Source organism: Giraffa tippelskirchi, chromosome 6 (genome assembly GCF_054371585.1).
Source record: "Giraffa tippelskirchi isolate mGirTip1 chromosome 6, T2T-mGirTip1v1.2.pri, whole genome shotgun sequence".
NCBI lineage: Eukaryota > Metazoa > Chordata > Mammalia > Artiodactyla > Giraffidae > Giraffa > Giraffa tippelskirchi.
The window spans coordinates 93328259-93334190 of NC_137280.1; the positions used below are offsets into that span (position 1 = coordinate 93328259).

At 43.2% G+C, this 5932-nt stretch overlaps 1 non-coding gene across 1 annotated transcript; it reads right to left on the reverse strand.

Annotated features, from left to right (window-relative positions):
- Positions 1-695: 695 nt before the first annotated feature.
- TRNAR-CCU (transfer RNA arginine (anticodon CCU)) lies at positions 696-768 on the reverse strand. The gene has a single exon. It is a non-coding gene; the product is annotated as a tRNA-Arg (tRNA).
- Between the last annotated feature and the right edge of the window lie 5164 nt (positions 769-5932).

Consider the following 5932-nt stretch of genomic DNA (forward strand, 5'->3'; position numbering starts at 1 on the left):
TCCCTCAGCACTCACATCCCCAGCCCTGAGGGCTCATCAGCCCCAGGTGAGGGTTGTAGAGGACAGTATCTCCTTCTGCCTGATCCCCGGCCTTGTCCTCCGTCCTCCTCCCTGGGTTCAAAATCTAAGCGGTCCACATCCTGTAAATTTCACCACCTGTGTGGTTCTGGAATTCATCCCCATTTCCCCATCTAGTGAATCAAAGACCCTACCATCCCAAGCCTGTCTTTTGCCCTCTTGCCCTCACCTCCCAACGCATATTCGAAACTTTGAACAATTTATATTTATCTCCAGGCGGGAATGTTCTGGGGTTTCACATGTCCTGATGCAGGGCTTACCAGGTGGTCCAGTGGGAAAGAAACCGCCTGCAATGCAAGAGACACAGGAGATGCTTCAATCCCTGGGTCAGGAAGATCCCTTGGAGGAGGGCATGGCAACCCACTTCAGTATTCTTGCCTGGGAAATCCCATGGACAGAGGGGCCTGGTGGGCTATGGTCCAAGGGTCACAAAGAATTAGACATGACTGAAGCTACTGAGCAGGCACTCATGTCCTGATGAATCCATTTCTGATCCCAAATGAAAGTTATATGGATATGCATTTCAACCCTTTGGGGGCTTTTTGTTTGTTCGTTTTTCCTTTTTGTATTTATTTCTTTGGCTTCATCAGGCCTTAGTTGCAGCATGTGGGATCTAGTTCCCCGACCAGGGATCGAACCAGGGCCCTCTGCATCAGGAGTGCAGAGTCTTAATCACTGGACTACCAGGGAAGTCCCTGTATTTCCTTTTGTTTTTGAGCCATGCAGCATGAAGGATGTTAGTTCCCCGACAACCAGGAATCAAACATGTACCCCTGTCTTGGAAGCACAGAGTCTTAATCACTGGACTTCCAGGGAAGTCCCGTTTCATTGCTACTCTTTCCATTTCACACATAGGTTAAAAGCAGCCTTTTGAGTGTATTCAGTGTTTACGTAGAAAAATTATTAAAAGCAACCAATCAGGACAATTGATTCAGGCAAGAATCGCCAATGGATGCTGAAACTGGTGAGTTAAAAAGTTTCATGAGAAACAAGATATTTGCGTAGCTTCTCTGTATCTGCCCATAAAATACATATTTATGACAAAGGAAAAAGTTGTCATTTCACCGAGGAGAAACAGACAGACAATGTTTTAATCAAGGGATCATAGTTTAAATGACCAATAATGGAGCAAATGGACAAATCGAATCCTGATACACTGCATAGAAAGGGACACACAATCACTTCTGTGGTGTTTCTTCCAAAGATGCTTAACCTGAATCTAATCACAAGGAAAATCAGACAAATGCAATGTCCCAGACAAGAACATTCTACAAAACAACTGGCCTATGACCTTCAAAAATGTCAGTGTCAAGAAGTCTACAAATAACAAATGTGGAACAGGGGGTAAAGAAAAGCGAACTCTTCCATACTGTTGGTGGGAATGTAAACTGGTGCAGCCACTATGAAAACAGTATGGAGGTTCCTCAGAAAACTGGAGTTGCCCTATTATCCAGCAGTCCCACAAAACTACATTTGGTAAAGATACATGCACGTCAATGTTCATAGCAGGACTATTTATAATAGTCAAGACATAGAAACAATTTAAACGTCCATCGACAGAGGAATGGGTCAAGAATATGTGGTAGATAAACACAGTGGAATACTACTCAGCCATAAAAAATAATGAAATAGTGCCATTTACAACAACATGGATGGACCTATAGTTTATCATGCCTAATGAAGCAAATCAGAAAAACGACAACAAATACCATATGATATCACTTATATGTTGAATCCAAAATACAACACAGAGAATTCTCTGGTGGTCCAGTGATTAGGACTCTGTGCTTTCACTGCCAAGGGCCTGGATTCAATCACTGGTCAGGGAACCAAGATCCTGCAAGCCATGGAGTGGGGCTAACAAACAAACACAGCACAACATAAGTGAACATATCTATGAAATAGAAACAAACTCACAGACACAGAGAACAGACTTGTGGTTGCCAAGGGGGAGGTAGGTGGGGGAGGGATGGATTGGGATTGGGGATTAGCAGATACAAACTGTTATATATGGGCTGGATAAGCAACATGCTACTGTACTGCACAAAGAAATGTATTCAATATCCTATGATAAACCACAGTGGAAAAGAATACGAAAAATAATACTTAAGAAGAATGTATATATTCTTCAGTTATAGATATGTACTTCAGTTACACTTTCATAATCACTTTGCTGTGCAGCAGAAATTAAGACAACATTGTAAATCAACCATACTTCAATAAATGTTTAAAAAAAATTGTGTTCTTTTCTTTCTTCAATAATTTTTTTTAATGTCAATGTCATGAAAGACAAGGAAAGGAGAAAGGACATTCTAGGCATGACATCTATCTGCAATGCATGATCCTGGATTGGACCAGAGGCCAGAAAGTAAAAATTACCAAGGAAGACATTATTGGATCATTGACAATGTTGAATGTCTGTAGTTCAGGTAGCAATATTTGATCAATATTAAATTTCCTGCTTGTAACCATTGCATCGTAGTTATAGTAGCAATGGTTCTCAACTGGGGGAGAGGGCGGGGGTGGGGCACTGTTCTGTCATCCAGGGGACATTAACTAACGTGCGAAGGCAGTTTTGGCTGTCTCACCCAGGGATGTGGGGACATGTGCACTACTGACACGTAGAGGGTGGAGGCCAGGGATGTTAAAAACCTTACAGTGCCCAGGGCAGCCCTCCACAGCAAAGAATCATCTGCCATCAGGGTCAACACTGAATGCAGAGTTCCGAAGAATAGCAAGGAGAGATACGCAAGCCTTCCTCAGCAATCAATGCAAAGAAATAGAGGAAAACAGCAGATTGGGAAAGACTAGAGATCTCTTCAAGAAAATTAGAGATACCAAGGGAACATTTCATGCAAAGATAGGCTCGATAAAGGACAGAAATGGTATGGACCTAACAGAAACAGAAGACATTAAGAAGAGGTGGCAAGAATACACAGAAGAACTGTACAAGAAAGATCTTCACGACCCAGATAATCACGATGGTGTGATCACTCACCTAGAGCCAGACATCCTGGAATGTGAAGTCAAGTGGGCCTTAGAAAGCATCACTATGAACAAAGCTAGTGGAGGTGATGGAATTCCAGTTGAGCTATTTCAAATCCTGAAAGATGATGCTGTGAAAGTGCTGCACTCGATATGCCAGCAAATTTGGAAAACTCAGCAGTGGCCACAGGACTGGAAAAGGTCAGTTTTCATTCCAATCCCAAAGAAAGGCAATGCCAAAGAACGCTCAAACTACCACACAATTGCACTCATCTCACACACTAGTAAAGTAATGCTCAAAATTCTCCAAGCCAGGCTTCAGCAATACATGAGCCGTGAACTTCCAGATGTTCAAGCTGGTTTTAGAAAAGGCAGAGGAACAGAGATCAAATTGCCAACATCTGCTGGATCATCGAAAAAGCAAGAGAGTTCCAGAAAAACATCTATTTCTTCTTTATTGACTATGCCAAAGCCTTTGACTGTGTGGATCACAATAAACTGTGGAAAATTCTGAAAGAGATGGGAATACCAGACCATCTGACCTGTCTCTTGAGAAACCTGTATGCAGGTCAGGAAGCAACAGTTCGAACTGGACATGGAACAACAGACTGGTTCCAAATAGGAAAAGGAGTACGTCAAGGCTGTATATTGTCACCCTGCTTATTTAACTTACATTCGGAGTACATCATGAGAAACGCTGGGCTGGAGGAAGCACAAGCTGGAATCAAGATTGCCAGGAGAAATATCAATAACCTCAGATATGCGGATGACACCACCCTTATGGCAGAAAGTGAAGAAGAACTAAAGAGCTTCTTGATGAAAGTGAAAGAGGAGAGTGAAAAAGTTGGCTTAAAGCTCAACGTTCAGAAAACTAAGATCATGGCATCTGGTCCCATCACTTCATGGCAAATAGATGGGGAAACAGTGGAAACAGTGTCAGACTTTATTTTTGGGGGCTCCAAACTCACTGCTGATGGTGATTGCAGCCATGAAATTAAAAGACACTTACTCCTTGGAAGGAAGGCTATGACCAACCTAGATAGCATATTTAAAAGCAGAGACATTAGTTTGCCAACAAAGGTCCATCTAGTCAAGGCTATGGTTTTCCCAGTAGTCATGTATGGATGTGAGAGTTGGACAGTGAAGAAAGCTGAGCGCCGAAGAATTGATGCTTTTGAACTGTCGTATTGGAGAATACTCTTGAGAGTCCCTTGGACTACAAGGAGATCAAACCAGACCATCCTAAAAGAGATCAGTCCTGGGTGTTCATTGGAAGGACTGATGTTGTTGAAGCTGAAACTCCAATACTTTGGTCACCTCATGAGAAGAGTTGACTCATTGGAAAAGATCCTAATGCTGGGAAGGATTGGGGGCAGGAGGAGAAGGTGACGACAGAGGATGAGACGGTTGGATGGCATCACTGACTCGATAGACACGGGTTTGGGTAGACTCCGGGAGTTGGTGATGGACAGGGAGGCCTGGTGTGCTGCGATTCATGGGGTTGCAAAGAGTCGGACACGACTGAGCAACTGAACTGAACTGAACTGAGGGTCAACAAGGTAGAGAAATCCTCTGTAAGAGAAGGTCCTTTTTTCTCAGGAAATATAAATTGAAGTATTTAGGAATAAGGAGGAGTCATGTCTGTGACTGGTTTGCAAAAGGTTCAGAAAAACATGTGTATCTATATCTATACCTTTCTATATGAAACAGAGCAGGATGACTCTATGGTCCTTGCCCCCCCAGCCCCACTACCCCATGTCCTCTGCCTGCCTTTAGTCTGTGGAAAACTTTAGTCAAAGAATAAGTTTAATCAGTGAAATGCAGAAACAAAAGAAAACAGTCAAAGGAGGTAAAATAATAATAATGTTAAGCAGACTCAGGGACCGTTAGTTCTATCACAAGGGCTGTAGATAATCTTCTGAGCCACATCCGCTGAGCTGTCTTATAGATACTAAAACTCCAGGTGGAGAAGTTAACTACAAGATGATCAGACTGTACCCATGACATAAGCTGCCACAATTTTGAGAACTGGCCTCAAAGAAATGGGAACAAACAGACCCTGGAACTGAAGATTAACTGTACCCAAAACAACCAAGATGACACTGGTCAGACCACCGATGATCAATTTGAAGATGACTGTCAGGAATGACTGTTCTGTTTCTGCATGTAGCCTCCTTCTTCTGTCTAACCCTTGCCCCACTGGTTGCTGGTGTGGGGGGAGTGGGCCTTTGGACAGACATCTGCGTGTCCCCCACCCCCAGTTGCTAGCATCTGAAATAAAGCAAACTTTCCTTTCCACCAACCTGGCCTGTTTATTGGCTTTTGGGCAGCAAGCAGTCAGACCCCACGCACACTCTTTTGGTGACATATATACACACCTGTGTGTGTGTGTGTTCCTTAACCAGATTCCTCAAATGGTAACCTGTTGCCATGTTTGGGTATTATTCTCTTCTCTGTCTGTCTCTGTCCTCCCCCCACCCCGACCTCTGTTTCGCCCTGCAGGAACTTCTTAGTGTTCCTCAAACACATCAGAAACCTCAGGCCCTTTATACTGGCTATTCCTTCTTCCTGGAATATCCTTCCCCCAGATATCTGCCTGACTTACCTCTTCACCTCCTTTGCCTCACTACTCACACAGTCTCTTCTCTATGATTCGGGTCCAGACTTGTTGTTGTGGTTCAGTCACATCAATTCTTTGGCACTCAGCCTTCTTTATGGTCCAAATCTCACATCCATACAAGACTACTGGGAAAACTATAGCTTTGACTATATGGACTTTCATCGGCAAAGTAATGTTTCTGCTTTTTAATATGCTGTCTAGGTTTGTCATCGCTTTTCTTCCAAGGAGCAAGCATCTTTTAATTTCATG